The sequence below is a fragment of the Canis lupus genome, chromosome 36, assembly GCF_003254725.2.
Source record: "Canis lupus dingo isolate Sandy chromosome 36, ASM325472v2, whole genome shotgun sequence".
NCBI lineage: Eukaryota > Metazoa > Chordata > Mammalia > Carnivora > Canidae > Canis > Canis lupus.
In genome coordinates, this window is record NC_064278.1 from 27,861,896 (window position 1) to 27,884,545 (window position 22,650).

The 22,650-nt window shown below is 34.6% G+C and overlaps 1 long non-coding RNA gene and 1 other non-coding gene across 3 annotated transcripts in view; both read left to right on the top strand.

Annotated features, from left to right (window-relative positions):
- Positions 1–18,387, top strand: part of LOC112668295 (uncharacterized) — a 33,628-nt gene extending 15,241 nt beyond the window's left edge. Inside the window, exon 3 of one of the 2 annotated variants that reach the window (XR_007408701.1) lies at positions 18,316–18,387. This is a non-coding gene — a long non-coding RNA (uncharacterized LOC112668295). Of the gene's footprint in view, positions 1–6,390; positions 6,519–18,315 lie in introns of those variants that run through there. The other variant, XR_003141628.1, reaches the window with a different exon arrangement.
- On the top strand, positions 16,763–16,869 carry LOC112668308 (U6 spliceosomal RNA). The gene has a single exon (XR_003141640.1). It is a non-coding gene; the product is annotated as a U6 spliceosomal RNA (small nuclear RNA).
- Positions 18,388–22,650: the final 4,263 nt, after the last annotated feature.

The window sequence follows — 22,650 nt, forward strand, 5'->3', positions numbered from 1 at the left end:
CATTAAAGAATTACAAATTAAAACAACAAGATACCACTATACACCGATTAGAATGGATGCAAATTAAAGCAAAACGAACAAAACAAAAACAAAAACCGATAATATCAGCTGCCAGCAAGGATACTCTCATTGATCGCCGGTGGGATTGAAAAATGACACAGGATAGTTTGACTTCTAAACACAGAAGATAGTTTGAAACCCAACATACTCTTACCATATCCTCCAGCAGTTACACATGCTTGGTATTTACTCAACTTAGGTCAAAACTTACATTTGCAGAGAAATCTTTATGTACAATCCCCCCCCCCCAAAATGGAAGCATCCACTATGTCCTTTAATAGGTCAATGGGTAAGCACCGTGTTACATTTGTACATTGGAATACTCTTCAGGATTAAGAAGAAACAAGGTCTCAAGCCATGGAAAGTCATGGACAAACCTTAAATTCATATTGTTGGTGAAAGAAGCCAGTCTGAAAAAGCTACATAGCCTGTGATTTCAATTATATGACATTCTGGAAAAGGCAACACTTTTTTTTTTCTTTTACATTTGTTTTTATTTAAGTTCGATTTGCCAACATAGAGTATAACATTCAGTGCTCATCCCTTTAAAGACAATAACCAAAAACAAAACAAAAAAAAAAAAAACAAAAAACAAAAAACAAACAAACAAAAAAAAGACAATAACCAAATCAGTGGTTCCCAAGTGCTCAGCGATAGAGAAGAGGTGAAGAAAGAGATTTTTTTGGAGGGGGCGTAAGACTACTCCGTACAACACTGAAATTATGGATACATAACACTGCATTTATCAACACACGGTGGGATGCATAGTGCAAACTGTAAAGCCTAACCTGTGTAAAAAAAAATTATATATATATCTCAGAAGGTCAGAGTATCTCAGGATGGAATGCAAGTTGTGGCAACAGAATTAAAACATATTTCAAGTATATGAAGCAACTTTACCGAAGATAGTGAGGGTGTAAAGTATTAGCCTGAGAAACTTTGGAGATAAGTGGCAATAAAGGCAAAAGCAACTGAACATAAACCCTGTACCCTAACTGACAATGTGTCCCCTTAACCCATCTTCCCAGAAGAGTAGAGGCTAAAATTCTGAAATCACTGTGTCTGTACAATGGAATTAAACTATTAACTAAACGGGAGCAAATGTTAGCAGACAAGTCTGTCACTGCTGGAACAGGGAGCTTATGAATAAGCAAGGAGAACCTACAACAATTCATGTGAACATGGATCAGAACTGGAGTCATCAGTATGCACTCGTGTGTAATTTAATATAGATACAGGTGGTTACAAATAGAGATATTTATAGACATTTTCAGATTAGAGTAAGTTTACAATCATACTCTCTTTGGGAAAAAAAATGGCTACGCCTGGGACTAGAACAGGAAACACACAAGATGAGCCTGGAAAACTTGAAATGCCAGAAAATAAGACGGTGTTCACAAAAATAAGTCAGTAAATAAGGAAAGAAAGGGAGAAAGAAAGATCATATCAAAGTGATATAGGAACCCTGAAAATCTCCCCAATGACCAAATAGGGGGAACAATTTGAACCACAACACTTCTGTAGGATCGGGTTATATCTCAATGCACAAGATAAATGTCCATGACTCTGTACTGATATAAATCAACGATAGCATAATAAACAAATGAGGGAGGAAAATGAGTCTCCTGTGCAGAAGAATCCCAAATATTTTTTTGATACTCTGTACTTGGAGAAGGTAAATCATAACTCCCTGCTTTTTAAGTGTGGGGCTGCAGATAGGGGCTTTCTTCCCCAAAGTACAGGATGGGAAGGAGAAATAAGAAGAGTAACTTCATAGTAAAGAAACCTGACAAAGACTGTCTTAAACCAGGTGATTTAAGTTAACATCACAGTGATAAGTCAGATCGATAGAATATAGACCTAAATAGGATGTGATAAAATGCGCTGTACGACTATAGTCTTTCTCCCCAAATACCCAGGGTCTAATCATGAGAAAAACATCATAGAAATCCCAATTGAGAGACGTTCCATAAAACATCTGACTAGGAAAGCTCAAAACTGTCAAGGTCATCAAAAGCAAGGAAAGTCTGAAAAACTCTCACAATATAAAAGAGTGAGAAGGCAAGACTGCTGAACGTACTGTGGTGCTTTAAATGGGATCTGAGAACAGAAAAAAAATAAATTCGAAGAAAGAACTGAGGAAATTACAATAAAGTATGAGCTGTTGTTAATAATAATGACTCATTAATTGTGGAAAATGTACCTTATTTATGTAAGTTATTGATAATCGGGAAACTGAGTCTGGACCGTACGGAAAATCTTTATTCTACACATCCAGAATGATCCTAAAGTTTAAAACGTTTAAGTTTCCATATTATAACTGCTTTCCAAACACTATCGTGTGGCTGGTGGTTCTGTTATTATTCTGTAATCAGTTTGTACTATTCTTATTTGTCTCAAAATTCTGGCTCTTGCTGCTGGTATGCTCCGTTGTGTACATCACATAAGGTGCCACAACATGGGGACGGCGGAAAGAGTTTCTTAGCAACTGTACAAGTCTCATTCCACGACCCCGATCCCTCCAAAATGGAAAATCAGATGTAGGATCTGCAGAGGAGTGAGCAGAGTATTCTAATGAGCACACTTTTCTTTAGAAAGCAAGGGCAGATAGCAGGGAAATGAGTGATCCAAAAAACTTTAATTTCATAAAGAGATAAACTTTATTATTTTATTTATGGACAGAGTGCTTTTTTTTTTTTTTTTTGATCCCATACCAATTTTGAAAATCAGAATTTACCTCAGGTTTGGTTATAGTTCTTTTTCACAGCCTTATAAATTCTACTTCTCACCACCAACACCTACTTTTTTTTCTTTTTTTCCTGTACTTTGGTTGCTGTAGTTGGAGATGTGGGTTTAAAGGATGGGCAGAGGCAAGCAGGCTGTTTATTATCTTTTAATGATAATCTTAAAGCTGGCTGTTTATGAGATTCTTGACAATGAGTTTCTTTGGGGCTGTCCTGGCAAGAAGCATTCCTCCTTAAGTCCTGGCTGATTTTGTGTACAGCTTTTTTTTTGTTTGTTTGTTTTTTTATCCTTTTTTGATTTCCAATCATGTGTTATCTGTTTGCTGTTTTCCAGAGTTTCCTTAGATGTTTTCTTCTATCAGTGGCATATTTTCTTATTTTATTTTTTGGTACTGTCGTATTATTATTATTTTTTTTAATTTTCTGTCTCCATTCAAATAGAATTCTTAGAGGGAAGTCAGGTATACATGATAGTTCTGGGCAAGTTTCAAATAAGAAATCTCCATGAGAGTCACTTGTGAAATGGCTTGAAAGACCATTTCCTTCTGTCTATCATGATGTAATCTCTATACAAAGTTTCAGTAACTTTGATTTAGAATGAGTTCTGGCAATCTGATGTCCTGAGAAATGGAATCTGTTTCTAGAACAGATTGGTAGAGCTTGCAACAAAACAAAACAAAAGAAAAGCAAATATTTTTATCTTGACCTCAGCATTACAACTTGAAATTATGTGACTAGAAGAATAATGCCATCAGTAAATGTATCTCAATGTAATGCAAATATGAAGGCCATGGTGCTGTTTTATTTCTTGAGACAGTTGGGCTACCTTTCTCCAGTTACTTGTGATCTAGCAAAGTTTGAATATGCAGAGAAACTTTTCACAAAGCTGAAAACTTTTGGGTAAAAATGAGGTAGGAATGCCCACTCATGATGATTTCAACAAATATGCATATTTGTAATATCAAGGGGGAGAATCAGGTCAAAAAACATCCTCTGTTCTGGCATTTGTTAGTCTATTTTATTTTATTTTTCCTGTAAAATGCTCAATGGAAAAAAATCAAGTTTATAGGTCGCTCACTAAACCGTTCCGTGCTGACATTTAGGTAAGCTACCTTCTCTGAAGAATGTGCACAACAGACTTTAAAGGGAGAGAAGTATTTTATTACTTATCAAGGATTGCTTTAAATTATTTTCATTCTAATATTTCTTAATTATGTAGAAATCTATAACTATGATGACTCTACTTAGTATTAACACATGAAATAATAAACCAAAAAATCAGATTAATACAAATATGACTGAGGATGTTTTGCAGCTATAATTACATTTCTTTGTACAGTATATAAGGCACTGAGGCCTACAGTCCAAATTCTTTTGAATTTTCTCTATGTATACTACTTGCTACTGAATGATGATTTCAGTTTTCCACTACTTTTCTTTACTCAAAGCATTTCAGAATCAAAATGTTGGTTTAGGAAAGCATGTCTTCTTTTTGACTCTAAATAAAAAAGAACACACCGACACACATTGCTTTGTAGCACTTGATTTAAATTGTTCATATGAAAAAATAAAAAGAAAAAAATAAATTGCTCATATGAATGATTCAGAAAAACGTTCATGTGAATTTTTTGTATAATTATCTAAACTAAAACTACATATTTCACACCCCCACATATATTCAGATATTGTATGTACATATATATCATATATGTTTTTTCAAATCTATATTTTCCAAATATAACCTGTGAATCTTGGCAAAACTTTTCACTTCTTCTCTAAATCTTTGGAGAATTGAAAAAATGGGTAATCCAAGACACCTTCCCACTGCCATATCCTGTGTAATTAGCAAAGCATAACATTTTAGAATTTTTCTGAAACAGAAAGAGAATCCTTATTAGCAGTTAAATCTGTGGGCATGTAGCAAAAAGAATCATGAAATAACAATCTGTAAAACACACTTATGAAGAATGTAGAGGTCACTATCATAGTTTCATATGTTGATAACTGAAATATGGTTCACACTGAAAAGAAACCATCAGAATTACTTCTTTTGCTGTAAAGATGTCAGCTACCACATTAGAATTGTCAAAGACCATTCATTCTATCTTTAGCTGAATGTTATCAATTAAATGTGCCTCACCAGCATAAGATCTTGATTGGTTTGCGTTTCAGAAGTGTACTGGGACGGCATTAATTTTATGTCATCCAGAGCTATCTATAGTGATAGAATTAGGGGCAATTTCATTTTCTTAATGAGATTCCTCCTAAGAGAGTTGGACTGAATGAGAGACAGGGTAGGAGATTTAACATGGTTACATTAAGGGAAAAAAAAAAATCCTGGGGGAAATATTATTCCCTCCAAGGTGGAAAATAAAAAAATAAACAGCAACATTTAACTTACAAACTATTTCTTCTCTGAAATTAATGCCTAAAATATTAAAGGATGGGCCTCCAATCTAGGGCACTTTGGTATAAGGATTATTTTGAGCTAAAGGCATTTGAAGAACAGCAGGTACAAGAATGGCATGCTGACCGCCCCTTTTCTTCTGGAAAGCAGGAGATAAAACTCCCTATTTCAGGAGGGAAGAGTTGTTCTTACCACCAGAGAGGGGGAGTAGAGACCAAGAGAGCCATACTAACAGGTCTTGTTAAAATTGCTCTTATTTTCCTTTATTCTCTCCACACATGTTAGTAACTTTAACAGTTGCCAGTCTTTGTTCAACCAAGTGGAAAGGTTAGGCAAAGCCACTTCTACAGGGTCATTGTGTTTTAACGGGAGGGTGGGGGGGTTGGGGGGTGTCCATATACATGTAAAAATCTGTATGCTTTTTTTTCCCCTTTTAATGGATCTTTTGTTCATTTAATGGCTCTTTTGTCTCAGGCCCAGTCACGGACCCTAAGAGGGCAGAGGTAGAGCTTTGCCTCTGCTACAACATTAAGAGGATTTTAAAGAATAGGTCAATTTAAATGATGGGGCTGATTTTCCTTTCATTATTGGGCACGGCACCTGAGCTGAGATGACCCTTACACATTTTTATTTCATATTAACCAATATAGTGACTGGCTTAAAACTATTTATATGTGTTCAGCGTATTGTACATATTGCTTAAATCCACATTATCTGTTAACATTTTATTTGTACTGGTCGAGCTTTGAACTCTTGGTGTCATTTGAAAATTGCAGTAAAACACAGTGATAGCAATAAATCACAGGATACTCAAAAACATAACGAAAATATTAGGCCAAAGCTATCAAAACACTTCTTATTTATTTGTGACCAAATGGACTTAGGGGATTTTTCATGTTGACTTTTAAAAACAATTTAGTACCTTGAATTTTATATATATAATTACATTAGAGATGATAGACGACTGGTAAGTAGATAGGTAGGTAGATATTAAATAAAATCATAAGTACTTCAATGATTACAAGTCATGCTGAAGTTTCCAACCAAAGAGGAGTGATTTTTCTTCTAAATTCTCTTGAATTTTTTCCACAATCTTTGCAGTATTATTTTCCTCTTTTTAGTGATTATAGAATTGTTCTTAGCCATTTTATTATAAACTGTTTTTTCCTTCTGCTCTAGCTTTCCTGCTTTTCAGAGATGATACCATCCATTCCGTTGGCTTCAATGATGTCCTCACCAGGTTTCTCTTCTGAACTTCCGTCCTGACTCTCTACACAGTCAATTCCACCAGCGTGTTTCACAGGAACCTTAAATTTATTTTATTTTATTTTTTGGAACCTCATATTTAAATGGAAAACGATTGACTTTTAACTTCCCTTCCAATCTTGATCATTCTCCTAGTGTATAGTATCAATGAGATAATCCACTGCACCAGCCAGAAACCAGGGTGCTGTGCACACAGTCCTCTTCTCCTTCATGGGTGGTCCCACAAATCTAATCCATCGTCAAGCCCCACAGTGTTTACCTTTTAAATCTTTTTCAAATTCACCTACCTCTCTCCTACACTGACATTGGTGCTACAGTGAAGCCACTGGGGGAAATTTTACATTGCAGCAGCTTCTAATTAGCTTAACAGCCTCTAGTCTTTCTTCCCTGGAATGTGTGTGTGTGTGTGTGTGTGTGTGTGTGAATAGAGAAAACATTTTGCAAAATTTTGACCTTATCAGAAGCTTAAAATCTTTTAGTAACATTTACTTAGATTAGTATCTAAACTCTTGAACTTAGTTTACAAGTCTCTACTCCTGCTGCCTCTTCTGTTGACTTCTTCCCACTGCCTCTGAACTTCATTCTATAGTCCATGACAGGACTTTAATCACTCTTACTTATCCCAAGCATTCGTCCATCTATTTCTTGTTCCCTGAAATATGCCTCTCTTTTCCCTACTCCAAATTCATTTGGCCAACTTGTACTTACTCTCTGCCCTTAATCTAATCCTCACTTCATCCAGGAGGAACTCCTAGATCCCTAAATTCTAGAGCAGTGTTCCCCCTACAGCCTTGAAGTAGTTACAGGACTATGCTGTGCAAACATTATTCTCATTTCTGAAATGAGAAGATTGCCCCAGAGCAGGTTAATAACATTGTAAAGCAAAAAATCAGAGATAGGTTTTAAGCCCAATGTATTAATCTAAAGTCTCCTTACTTTAAATATACTGGCTCACTATAATACAGGTATGTACAAAATAGGATCCATCCACAGAGCTAAATTACGACTTGCATTTAATTTTTTCCCTTTAAAAAATCTTATTTTATTTAAACTCAAGTAATTAACATGTAGTATAATATTATTAGTTTCAGAGGTAGAGGTCAGGGATTCATCAGTTGCATATAAACACCCATTGCTTATTATATCTGGTGTCCTCCTTAATGACCGTCATCCAGTTACCCCTTACCCTCATCCACTTCCCCTTTGCAACCCTCAGTTTGTTTCCTATAGTTAGTTAAGTCTCTTATGGTTTGCCTCCCTCTCTGATTTGGTCTTATTTTATTTTTCCTTCCCTTTCCCTACGACCCTCTGTTTTGTTTCTTAAATTCCACATATGCATGAGATCATATGATAATGATCTTTCTCTAATTGACTTATTTCTCTAAACATAATACCTTGCAGTTCAATTCACATCATTTCAAATGGTAAAATTTCATTTTTTTTGATGGTGGAGTAATATTCCATTTTATATATATCTACCACACTTCTTTATCCATTCATCTGTCAGTGAACATGTGTTCTTCCAATCCATGAGCATGGGACGTTTTCCATTTCTCTGTCATAATTGCTTTCACAAGTGTTCTGTAGTTTTCAGGGCACATATCCTTTATTTCTTTGCTTGGGTTTATTCCTAGGCCTCTTACAATTTTTGGTGCAATTGTAAATGAGATTGATTCCTATATTTCTCTTTCTTCTGTCTCATTGTCAATGTATAGAAATGCAACTGCTTTCTGTGCATTGATTTTATGTTCTGCCACTTTGCTAAATTCCTTTATGAGTTCTAGCAATTTGGGGTGGAGTCCTTTGTGTTTTCATGTAGAGTATCATGTCATCTACAAAGAGTGAGATTTATCAAAAAGGAAGAGAAAGGACCCAAATAAATAAAATCATGAACAAAAGAGGAGAAATCACAACCAATACCAAGGAAATACAAACGATTTTAAAACTGTATTACAAGCAATTATATGCCAACAAATTAGGCAATCTAGAAGAAATGGATGCATTCCTAGACACGTGTAAACTACCAAAACTGAAAGTAGGAAGAAATAGAAAACCTGAACAGACCCATAACCAGAAAAGAAATTGAAGTAGTAATCAAAAATCTCCCAACAAACAAGAATCCAAGACTAGATGGCTTCCCAGGGGAATTCTAACAAAACAGTAAAAGAGTTAATATCCAATTCCTCTGAAGGTTTTTCAAAAAATAGAAATGGAAGGAAAACTTCCAAACTCATTCAATGAGGCCAGCATACCTTTGTCCCCAAAACAAACAAAGACCACACCAAAAGGAAGAATTAGAGACCAATATCCGTGATGAACATGGATGCCAAAATTCTCACCAACATACTAGCCAACAGGATCCAACAGTACATTAAAAGGATTATTCTCCATTACTAAGAAGAACTTATTCTTGGGCTGCAAGGCTGGTTCAACATCAATCAATGCAAATCAATCAATGTGATAAACAACATTAATAAAAGAAAGGACAAGAACCACATGATCTTCTCAACTGATGCAGAAAAAGCGATTGACAAAACACATCATTCTTTCTTGGTTAAAAGTTTCCTCAGTGTAGGGATAGAGGGAACATACCTTAATATCATTAAAAGCCATATATGAAGAGGCCACACTGAATACCCTTCTCAATGGGGAAAAATTGAGAGCTTTCCCCCTAAGAGCAGGAAGACAACTTGCATATAATTTAATTTTCAAGAAGACAAATGTAAGAAACTCATTGGGGTATTTATGAAAATATAGGTGATGGTCATCTAGAATAAATTAAGCATTTCTGAAGAAAAAAAACTTAAATTGACATGTGTTAAAATTCATTTCACTCACAAATATATTTAGCATTATTATCCCTGCCCATCTACCTATCTGTCTATCTATCTATCCATCTATCTATCTATCTATCTATCTATCTATCTATCATCATCTATCATCATCATCTACCTCAGCTACTATCCTGCAAAACAATGGCAAAATCCAAAAACACATATCAAATTCTCAAAAATAGTCTAGACTTAGTAAACTCTACTATCATGACACATAACATTAAAATACCAGCAACATAGACTGACCAATGTCACATATCAACTAAAGGTTACCATGGATCAACTGTGGGTCTTCTTGTGTCTTTTATCTAAAATCTAGGAACTCCTAATTTCCATGTTTTATTTTTAGTCCTGAAGAAAAATAGTAAAAAAAAAATTAATTAATTAATTAATTTTAAAAAAAAAATAAATAAATAAATAAAGAAAAATAGTAAGAGAACTGGTGGAAACACACAATGACTCCTCAAACATCTCTTCAGAGGTGGTCTATGTTATATCTGCTCTCAGGCATGGATAGATCCAATGTCATTGGGATGGAACTTCACATCACACAGCAGTGGGTTGGATTTGCCTAATCCCACTTATTTTTGCACTATTAATTGAGTAGAGGAAATATTAGTGAAAATGTTATAGAGTATGCAGCAGATAGATACATGCTGTATTGCACTTCATTACAATATGGAACCTTAAAGATGATTCTATAGGGGAATTTTATTTCATTTTCTATATGCTTGTATTACTGTTACTTCCTCAAGTTTTCTTTCTTTCTTTTTTTTTTTTTTTCAGTTTGTCAGTGAGAATTATTTTTACAGCAAGTTTCTATCCATTATCTCCTTGATGATTTATCTTCAGACTCCTTGGAGGCTCTGCTCTCTTCGACTTTTTTTTTTTTTTCCCCTGAAGTCCTGGAAAAAAAGGAACTGAAACTTTCATATATTTCCTATTTTTATGCCCCCTTTCCAAGGAAAGACTCTTTTTTCTTAATAGAGGATCCATTTGCTTCTGATCAGATTTTAATTTTTCCCTAATCATTTTACTTTGATGTTAGGAAGTACTGATGAAATAAGCCAATTGATTCTATTTCAGAGTTGTCTCCACTTAAAAGTACATGGCATGAGTGTGCATGGGGGAGGTAGTTCCCCAGGAGAAATTGCCAATTTGTTTCTTAAGAAAGAGAATAAATAAAAATTGAGAAATACTATCAATCATAAATCACTAGTTTTTCCCTTTGGCAATATTATTTGTTAATATAACATTACATTTCATAAAAAAAAAACCAGGAATGTGGATGAGAAATAAGATAGATAATAGATAGATAGATAGATAGATAGATAGATAGATAGATAGATGATAGGTAGATAGATGATAGATAGATGATAATAGTTGATAGACACTTAGAGGTGTACCACAGAAATGTGTATAAATAAGATCTAATGATGTAATCATTGTTTCCTTATATGTGTAAGGAATCAAAGTGGAGAGAATTAATGGAAAAATTTCAAATTTGAAATTTTATTCTTAAAATATTAGTTATGTTCAGTTTTGTTGAAATATGTTTCAAATAATCACATATTGGCTTGTATATGTAATTTCAATTAGAAATCAGATTGTATATTATAAATATAAATATATTAGTTATTGTTTACATTGTCTTTAAGAATCGTCAGCACTAAAAAAAAATAAAAAAATAAAAATAAAAAAAAAAAGAATCGTCAGCACTAAGAACACCAATAATTTGTGGATGTAATCCTCACATTACTTATTGCCATTGTTACATTTATAATGAATAACTCATAAAATCTTCTCAGAAGTCTCAAAACATATATCCAATAGGTTAATAGTTTATGATTCAGTGAGTTTTTTTAAAGATTTTATTTATTTATTCATGAGACACAGAGAGAGAGAGAGGCAAAGTCACAGGCAGAGGGAGAAGCAGGCTCCTCACAGGGAGCCAGATGAGGGACTTGATGCCAGGACCCTGGGATCACGACCTGAGCTGAAGGCAGATGTTCAACCATTGAACCACCCAGGTGCCCCTGATTCAGTGTTTTAAGTATTTCCTTCAAGCACATAATAATCTTTATTGATCTTGTTTGGATTTTTAAATTATTTTTAATATATTCTTTTACACAATCTCTCATCTTAGTTAAAGACTCTTTGAAACTAATGTTACAAACCCATATATGTCTTCTGACTGCACATGACTACAATGGTAACATCTTCATTCTAATAACATTAAGGCATTGCCAAAAGATGAATAATTCTTTTCCTATGACGCTAGCAAAAGTGAAGCAATTTCTGCATGTGCTCTTCCAATTACTATACATGCATATTCAGCCATTTGCCTAATCAAATATTATTTATTGCCTACCATATGCCAAGCTCTATTTTATCACTGGAGATATGGTAATGTAGAAAGCAGATAATGTCCTTGCCATTTTAGATCTTATCTTCTAGCAGAAGGATTCAACAAAATATGTAAATAAAATCAAATACATCAACACACTAACTTCAGAGTAAATAAGTGCTATGAAGGAATTTAATAATGTAACAGAGTGACTTGGTGGGTGAAATTCTATGGAATGTGGCCAGAGAAGGCCTCTCCAAATATATTATATGTAAGCCCAAAAATACAAGGTCATAAGAAAGCTCAAACTTACTCAGTGGCTAACTAATTGAAATCGTGCAGCTCATAAAAAGTTGTTCATATTTTTCTCTACTTGCTACCTTTTTTTTTCCCCAGAGAAGTAACAAAATAAATTTTTATATAGTCATTCTTAAAACCATGTGAAGATCTAATTGCAGAAGTACAGAAAGAACAGCAGGAAAAAAAAAAAAAAAAAAGAACAGCAGAGAATCCAGTTAGGTGGCTATTGCAGTAATCCATGTGACAAGGACCAAGAAAGTGGCAGTGGGAATGGAAAAAAAGATAGGTTTTATTTTTCGATAGAACTGAAAGGATTTGTGTTTGGAGTGGATGTGACAGTGTAGTGAAAGAGAGGAATCAAGACCTCATAAGTTTTTGCTTCAGCATCTGTATCAATGGTAGAGTCATTTGTTGAGATAAAAAGAATTTGGGAGAAGCAGGTCTGAGGGAAGGCAATCAAGTTTTAGATACAATGCCTGTTAATATAAAAAAAAAATACCATAGGAGATCTTAAGAAAGTGGTTAGAAAAGCTATTTTGTGACATATAGTGGAAGGCCTATATGCAGGTACATATCTTGAGGACACACAAATCTAGATGAATCTAAAAACTTTAGGGGAAGGCAGGGCTCAAAATATGTTTTGGGAAATCCCAACATTTAGATTTAGTTAGAAGATAGAGGGTCCAGCAAAAAGGATGAAGTGAGTAAAAAATTAAAAAAGAAAAAAATACTCTCATGTCAGCATATTATGTCAAAAAAGAAATGTATTTTTAGAAAGATAAAGTTCTAAAAAAAGGAAAATGATGCTAAGAATAAGAACTATGCCAAGAGAAAAATACAGGATGGATGAAGTGAGTAAAAAATTAAAAAAGAAAAAAATACTCTCATGTCAGCATATTATGTCAAAAAAGAAATGTATTTTTAGAAAGATAAAGTTCTAAAAAAAAAAAAAAAAGGAAAATGATGCTAAGAATAGGAACTATGCCAAGAGAAAAATACAGGATTTCACATTATGGAAGCTGTTGAATCTGATAAGGTCAGTGCCATTGAAGCGGTTGATGGGGAAGTCTATTGAGGCCAGATTAATACCAAAGAAGAGTTGAGGAATAGGCAACAGGAGTTTCATCAGCCCTTCAAAACATGTAACTTGTGGAAAATTATTTTTATAAATGGAGAAGTGATAGTTGTACTTGCAGGAGAAGGAAATTATTAAAGATTCAGTCATAAAAATAAAATAATTTCAAGAGTGAAGTTCTTGAGGAAGTAAGGGCAGATTTGAGCCAAAGCATGAGTGTGGGTTTGGAGTTGTATGTTTGGCCCATTATAGAAGCAGAAAAGTTCATCCACGGTGGCATCAGAGAAAGATTATACTAGTAAGTAGGGAAGAAGTTTTGTTGATTTGGCCTGATGTAACAGAGGGAGTGTCTACATGATGGCTTCCATTTCATTAAAAGACTTAATGTATTAAAGCTCGTAGAATAGTGTCTGGTCCCGAGTAAGTATGAGTGTTAGCTACTAATATCCCCCCGCCCCATGTATAAAGGATCTTATTAGGTGACCTTGGCCTTTCTTGGTACTTTACTCATTCTGCCCCAAATAAGTAGAAAACCATATGTTATTGATAGATCTTGAAATAATAACACTGAAAATGTATAGTGTGGTCTCATTGAAGTTTCCTCCTGGCAGTAACCTCTTTGAGGTGAACAAATGCCTTTGCTCCTCCTTGCCATGACATTAATGTATTTGGGTGAAATCTTCAAAGCTGAGATCTGACCTGGTCCATTGCTTCTCTACAGTGGAGTTTATTATGAGTAGATCTACTTACCTATAAACATAAGCCATGTCTTTCAATTTAGACTTCTTCGTTAACAAAAATGATAATGTATTTTCTATCTATGACCCCCTTGTCTTTTGGTCACTTGGTCTAGAACAAAAGCAAGGAACAAAGGAGATATTTAACTGGTCTCATTAGAGACTACTGCTATCTTCCTAGAGATTACTGGTTGTGTAAAATTGGGCACATAATTAATATATCTTTAAATCAATTTCCACATCAATTAAATATGGATAATAAGAGAGCTGATCTCGTGGGGTAGTTTTGAACATTTACGATAATGATTAAAAGTATGCTTGCAGGTTAGTCATGCTTTACAATGTGAACTCTTTGTTTCAATATGTCTATATCAATAATAGTAGTTAACTGAGTGAAACCAAAGATCAAGGGTAGACAAACAATAGCACAGGAAATTAGAATGATTGGAAAAAGAAGAAAGGAGTATATTTAGAAAGAGGAAGAGAGTACATATTTAGAAAATCTCCATTAGTATATGGGATTCTTAGGTCAACTGAGAGAAAATTCTTGAAATGGTATGTTGAAAATCAAAAGCTATTGTCTACTTCATTTCCCAAGCCATTTACTGGGAAAGTGACAAGTTAAACGGGGAAGGACTGTAAGTAGATGTTCAATCCAAATTGACAACTTGATACCATGAAAACGACAAGATTGTCTGCTGGAATCCAAATTCGATTCTATTGTGTTACTTTTTTAAGTTTAGTGCTAAATATTCACCAATGTAAACATTCATCCAACAGTATTATTGATAGACATTATTGATTTGTTTGCTAAGGGATAAAGATTTAATTACGATAATGCCTTGGATGGTGAGAGGGTGATCACCAAACCTACATGAAGTGAAATTGTTTTGGTTTTGAGGTCTGTCTTCTACTCCTACATCTCTTAAAAAAAAAAAAAAATCAAAACAAAACAAAACAAAAAACAGAAGTTGAGATGAGAAGATAGTATTTCAGGCAAGGGGAAAATCATGCAAAGATATGGAGATAAGTGAAAAGTATTTAGGAAATAGAATCTAACCTATGTGGCTGTGTCAACAGGTAAAAATAAGCAAACAAGCTGGGGATTTATTGTCCACAGAAAGTTTGAATCTTATTTTTAAGATGATGGAAACCAGCCGAAAAATGTTAAATAAGGGAGTAAGGGAGTAGTATGAAAGGATACGTTCTTTAGAAGTATATAGATATATATATTTTAACAAAAAAATATATATAATGTCATAATATATATAATATATATAATACATATAATATATAGATATATATTTTAACAAAATATATATAACGTCATTATATATATAATATATAAATGTAATGTATTATATATATGTTATATATAATATAAATCTATATATAATATAAATGTATATATATAACATATATATTATGACATTATATATACATAAGTATATTTTGTCAGAATAGAATGAAGGCCTGAAAAAGCTCATCATTTGTACCATAAACCCGCTGAGACCTGAATGGAGCCCGACCGTGGTAGGTCGTCTTATTCTGTGCTCCAGCCCTAGTCCTCCTGTGACTTTCAGTGACTCCCTGGAGGTAAGCTCTAGTTCCCTGGCCCGCTGGCTGGCCTGGCCAAGTGATTCGCACCCAAGAGCTGTGAGTGAAGAACCAGAATGACAGGTCCAGGGAAATGCTCTAAGAGTCCACAGTCATGTCTTCATTTCACTGACTCATTTCCTTCTGCAGTAATTACAGCATGTCCCAGAGAAGGGGTGCTCCTTCAGCCCGGGGGGCAGATGGTGAGCATGCATGCGCTGACCTGTGGCGGGCTACCAGCAATGGCTGTCCTCTACCATGAGAGGAAAGGGAATGTTTCCTGCTGAAGGCCACGGGGATTTTGAGTTTCTTGTTAGGTCCATAGTATACTAAGTTATACTTAGAACCGAATAGGTAAGAGTGAAGAAAGGGTAGACTCATGAGCAGGATGATGAAAGTAAGGAATGGCCAAGAAAAATCAAAGGTGATTTTCCTGAGTAGATAACTGGTCACTATCAAAATGCAGGCATTGGGCTCCTTTTATCCTCAAAACCAATGCTAGCAAGTGATCCTTGTTTTCCCTTTGACAGATAAAGTAACTTATACCCTCAAAGTCTGTCCCAGATCAGATCAGAGGTTAGTAGGGAAACCAGGATGGTAACCTCATGCTCCATTATTAATGGGGAAGGAGGAAGAAGTTTGTGGATCACTATGAGTGATGAAGATAGGAATTTCTCAGTTGTGAGAGGCAGACCTCACCATAAACATAATCAATTGATCCGTGTCTCTGATATTTTCAAAGACTTAATCAGATGACAGTCACTGCCAGAACCAGTATCTCTGTCGCTGTTTCTCCTTCTACATATCTTGGATCTGATTTATTTGCATAGCTTAATTCCCAAACACTTCCCATAACGGGTGACAATACGGCTGCCTATAATTTGGAGGCAGTGATCACAGAGGAAGAAAAGCCAAATTAAAAAAAAAAAAAAAAAAAGCCTATCGAAAAGGATGTTATTGGGTCTCTTTGGGCCAGGTGTCTGTCTCCAGGACTAATTACCACGGTCTGAGCAATGACTGACTAGGTCTATGACTTGAGGTGTGCAAGATAATGAGACAGACGGTCCCTCGAGAACTAGTTAAAGTTCTTAAAGGTTATTATGAAGAGTAAGCAGGGGCTAAGTGTGATAAAATATGAAAGATGTCACTGCATACGGTAGCTTCTTACAAATTTATTTTGAGCCTTACATGGTATATCCAGTGGCAGGGGAGATACATTGTTGGAACTCAGAAGAAAGCTCTGCAGTGAAGTTACCGAGCTTTAAATAACTGACAGATAGATGTTAATTCAGGTCTTAGGTTTCTGTTCTATTTCTATGATGTTTTCAGTGAATTTTACATTCATTTATTTTTCCGACTTTTATCTAAGTATCCTTCATAATTTAAAAATTGATTTGAATAGCTTCGGCAACACATATACTAGAATTGGAACGGTGTAGAGGAGATTAGCCTGGCCCCTGTGCAAGGAGGACATGCACAAATTAATTTATTATTTATTTTATTTTTATTTATTTATTTATTTGCACAAATTAATTTAAATGATCATTTATTAATACATTATAAACTCATATGCATGTGCACACACACACAAAGCATGCTTGCCTTGATGGAAGCATATTATTTAAATGATTCCTTTTTAAAAATTTTTACCACATTGTATTTCTTAAAGTATCAAGCCATATCTTCACAATGACACAGCAGGATCAGCCTCATCTGTGTAACCAGAGATGTGAAGAAAGAATGAAATAATTTCAAGCAATCACATTTAGACTGATTGTATCTAGATCTTTGCTCAACTGCTCTTTTAAGCGACTATAAAGAGAAAACTCAAGAACAACCACCTACCTATTATGGAATTGAGACATTTAATATTCATTATTTTTAAAAAAAAGATCTTAAAAACTCACGTTTTACACCCAAACAATTTGACAAGTATTCATTCTTACACCAAGGTCTGGTACAGTAAATGGTTTTTGTCTTTGGAACCTAAACGGCAAGAGTTCCTTGGTATAAGCGTATGCTGTTTTAAAGGACAGTGATAGGGAGGCCTGGGTGGCTCAGTGGGTTAAGCGTCTGCCTTCAGCCCAGGTCATGGTCCCAAGGTCCTGGGGTCGAGTCCCTGCTCAGTGGGGAGTCGGCTTCTCCCTTTCCCTCTGCTGCTCCCCCTGCTTGCACTCTCTCTCTGTCAAATAAATAAAAAAAAACTTTAAAGGAAAGTTACATAGTCTTGAAACATTCAAACACAACTAGGATTAAGACAAACTAAGTTTATTAAATCAGGTCGGTGAATGGCAAATAGAAAGAATAGGATAGTGTAAATGCACTAAACAAAATAAGTGTTCTAGAAAAGACTTCTTAAAAGACAAAATATAGTACCGGTCAAGTTAGCCACTATTCTAAACAGTCTGGATTAATGCTAGTGAAAAATTCATTTTCCAAGTATCCTGTGAAAAATAAGAATATAAATATTAATTCCAAGTTGATGTAAGACTTTTTTTTTCCAAAAGCCTTTTCAACACAAAACTTCCCATTCAGTGTAGCAAAGCATAAATGTGCAAAGCTGTGGCTTCTCTACTGACGATAAATGTTCCCTTTATCCCTGCACTTATATATCTAGGTTTTTTTACATTTATATTTTTCTTTTGATTTACATTTGTTTCTAGCTGTTGCCCTGGGCCATTCTGTATATGACAATCAATTTAAAACAACTAAAAAGAGAGAAATGATAAAAACATCAACATAAACAACCATATTCTTTTATATTGAGGCCCATGGCTGTTATTTACAGACTCTTCAGTAACAAGTACCATAAGCATTTACAAAACCAATGATTTTTATAGTGTAGAGTTTTTATTACTATTTTCCTTGCGAGTTTGTGAGAATTACACTGTTCTAACTGAAATTTTTCCTTGTTGCATTTGCCTTTTTTGGTTTCTTTTGCTGTTAAAGATTCAAGGAGAGACTGAAGAAAGCATTTGAGATAGCTACAATATTCACCAGTAAGAAAACTTCAAATAAAAGGATTGCTTTATAAAACTCAGTGGTATGGTGTTCAATTAAAAAACTGAAATACTTTGAAAAAAAAATAAAGCACTTTGTAATATGGTATCCCATCGTGGAGAAAAATAAGCAGCTTAGAATGAGTTCTTTCCGTACTGAGATGTAAGCAGGCTAACAAATGTTAAGTGTGGAAAATAAATATTGAAATGTCATTGTTCAAACTAATGTATTTCACATACACCATCGCCAGCAATTTTTATGATTTATGTTTAAGGAATTTGAAGTTTTTTTCTTTACCTTCAGAATCTTCTTTATCATTTTCTGGTGAATTACATGCTATGCTATTTCTACCAGAATTCTTATAACTGAGACAATAGCAAAACCTCCTTTTTTGTAAATATCACTAACCTCCCTTTTCACTAGTTATAATTCAAATTTGAGCAGAATATTATATCATGATGATAATGAGGTTGTTAAAACAAATTTGATGCCGATTGTATTATAAACCGATGATGTTTTATAACGCTATCAAGAAAAGCTGCAGTAAATAACACAAGCATTGAAAACTATTCAGAAACAATAATTACCAGTTTGGTGCGTGCATTACAACTCATTGATAAAGAAATCTATCTATGCTTCGGCTCTATTTGACGTTGACATACTCTAATATTTTCCCCTTCAAATATATATGTAGATAGAGAATAAAAGTTGAGTCAGTATATCCAACAGTACAGTTTTGATTGCCAAACTGATTTATTGGTCCAAAAAAATTGATGTGACTGCAAATGTGATATCTCCCAGGAGAGGACTCATGCCAGAAAATAAGGACTTAGGTCCTATGAGTAAATCAGTCATTTAGCAATACAGTTGTGGAAAGAGCATGTAAATCTTTTAAAAATATTTTTAAAGAACACAAAATTATAAACCCTTAGCCACAAAGAACATCATATTGGGACTGCCAAAGATGAAGAACGAAAAGGAAAGATGCCTTCTCTTATTTCCCTGACACCGCACAAGCTGGATGCCACGATGCTACTGTCATCAATGAGCAGTGATAGCGCTATAGAGACAGACCAATGGGAGCCTTAATTATTTATCAAGAGATAGCAGTGGAGTTTCTATTCCTGAGGGAAGAATATAATAACAAGAGGGCAAGAGAGAGGGAAAAGAGGAAGAGGGTGGAGGAAGGGAGGAAGAAGAGAGAGAGGAGGAAGGCAAGCATAATCTTCTAGAAAAGAGTAGCCCTGGGTCTTATAATATGTTGGCAAATTGAATTTAATAAAATAAATTAATAAGTAAAAAGACTAGTGGTGTTATTATAAAGGGGCTGTTGCACCTGTCCTGTGGAACAGCACCTATGGGGAGAGCCACGTGCTGGGTGGGACACAACGAAAGAGCAGAAGCCCTCAGTAGTGCATTGGAGTTAGAGGGAAGCAGCAGAAATGCTCAATAGAAAATACATTTTTACATGGGAGCCTGAGTTCACCCGAGCATTCCTAGATTTGATTTGATTTTCTTTTGGCTGTGATGGGTGATGGTGGACGTTGTAGAGGCTGTATATTTTACATACATGTTTGGGCTAAAGACAGAGAACTTCAAGTTAGTGGAATACTCATTCCCAGGGTATGCATAGGAGATAAAGTTTGTGAGAAGCATTCACCATATCTAGTTCCTAAAGATGAACAACATTGGTTTTCTATCACTGAATATGGAATTGGGGCCCAGTAAAGTAAGAGAATCCCTAAATAGTAGATCACCATAATCTATTTGTAAAAGCTCCAAAATGATTATCTTAAGAAGCAGTCACGATTACTGTTTCGGCTTAACTGATCGCACTAATAGTTTGCCTACAGGCAGCTGTCAGCAGAGACTCAAAATAGCATTTTTTCTAATGTGCAATGGACAAAGTGCATCTATAAAACTGTGGTCACGATAGTTTCTTGAACTATTCCATTTCCATATTTATATATATGACCCAGAAGGCCTCATTTGCAAAGATTGCCATATTTTCAACATGGAAAGTATATAAAAGATTTTCACAAGATACCTTGAAAGCCTTCCAAGTTGTTTCTGGGGAAAAAAAAAAAAAGTGCTCCAAATTATAAATTCTTCTCTCATGTATTTCAAGTTAAAATTACGCAAAATATATGTTAAAAAAAAAAACATATGGTGGGTAAAATGAGTTTCTCTCACAACTAAGAGAAACTGCTTTGCTTCATTCTCAAGGCATCAGTGAGACTCTAAGATAAATACAAGCAAATGCATGTCTTTTCTCCACTCTGCTGCTCGAAGTGCCTCGCCCGGTAACTTCCATGAAGTCAAGTTTACCTAAATGTGAGGACAGTTATTGCTGTCATTGATTTTATAGATATAGATATGATATAGATTGATATCAATAGGCACCTTTTAGAAACTTCTGTACTCTTCTTGAAACTATATTAGTTCCACAAATCTGAGCTTTACTATAAAGGGGAATTTGGGTGTGAATTTGATTGAGTGCATTTCCAAGCATTCTATAAAGACCTTATACCATAAGTAAGAATCAGGAAATGTCATCAAATATAATTCAGGAATGATATTGGAGGAAGGGAAAGAAAAAAGAAAAAACATAAATAAGACAAAGGCCAGAGAGTTGTGGCCTATGAATTATATATAACCAAACTGATTTTGTTTAAAAAGGCCAAACTAAATAGAATATTCTAAAATACTAAGGACAGAGACTTGAACTACTAATGATTGTAATGCCACGGGTCTCTGTTACAGGTTTTAACTTCTCTTCACAAGCCATTCATCTATAATTTGGTTGATAGAGCAAATGCTACATTGTTAGAGAAAGAAATGATAAAAAATAACCCTATGATGGTGGTTTATGTTGCAATCAATAATTCCCAAGGAGCTCCCCAATGAATCCTAAAGAATCTAGAGCTAACCCAAGAGAATAGGGATCACTTATCTCCAGAGTCATCGTAAATCAAACTATGTGGGCCAAGCCACTCATTTAATTGGAATTATGCCTTTTAATTGGAATCCTGCTAAAAAGTGTACTTTGGGGAGATTTAGCATCTTAAAGATACACAGTCTTTATATTCACAACCAAAAATGTTCTGGTTTCAGTGACTACTATTTATTTGAGCTCATATATTTTTATATACTTTGAATATATATTTTTGGACGTAGCATATTTAATGTAATTTAAAACATGTTATACGCTTCAGTTAGCATGCCTAGCATATTTGACACTTAACACAAAGTCGTTTTTTTTAGCAGTACCTTTCATGTTAGAGAAATGGGTAATAGATTTAGGAGTTTGCTATCTTACATTTATTACATGTTTTTCACATTTAAAGAATAATATTTTAAATGAGGATAGAATTTATCACGTTAAATCTAAATTTGAAGTTTTAAAATATGGGAGAGATAAATTTGAGGAATCATTTAAGAATCCTTTTCCAAAAACCTAGTAAAGACACTATAAGCACTTGAGTTACCTATTTAATTGACAATATGCATCTGTTTTTCATAGGCATCTTTTGCCTTAAACCTCCTTAGACAACTATAAATTAGATTTTTATGCAAACTTTGCTTTTAAGTATTCTGGTTCGGAATTACCAATCAATTTCCCCACTCAGTTCTATCATCTAATAGTTACCGAGTGGACACTTAACTTGAGGAACTGGAGCTGTCATTGGTTTCTTTACCTGAGTGGGAATAATTGAGTTGATAGACACATGTTGAAACAAAAGAGAATTTTCCTAAGTAGATTTGTCTTAAAAAAGTCCTGGGGAAGGAAATGTATCAGGCCAAATTCTGTGAAAAAGATATACATAGTTCCCAGTGTCACTCACAGGTTTGTCACGGGATGAGGCAGTTATGGGTCCAGAGGAAAGGAATAGTGTTACTGTACTAACCATAGAGGGCACGACAAGGTGGGGACGGCATCGAAGGAGATGACCAAAATGGCAGACATAGGCCGAGAAGCCTGCTTATACCTGACCAAACTAAGTCTCTGGCTAGAAACAAAACATATTTATGAATTTTCAAGTCACCTGCATTTATTTCAAAGGAATGCTTCTGGGAATATCTGTAGTCTTTTCTTTAAAGGCTATCTTTCAAAATTCTTCAGTCATTTAAAAATATTTTCAGAAGTTCTCACTTCCCAAAGAATACATGCCTATGACTTGGGATGACGGTGAAGCCAAAGGAGAAAGACCACTCGTTTTCCTGCACTGCCAATTCAACTCCAAGATTATTATGTAAGCATGATTTAAAACAATCTAACCAGTA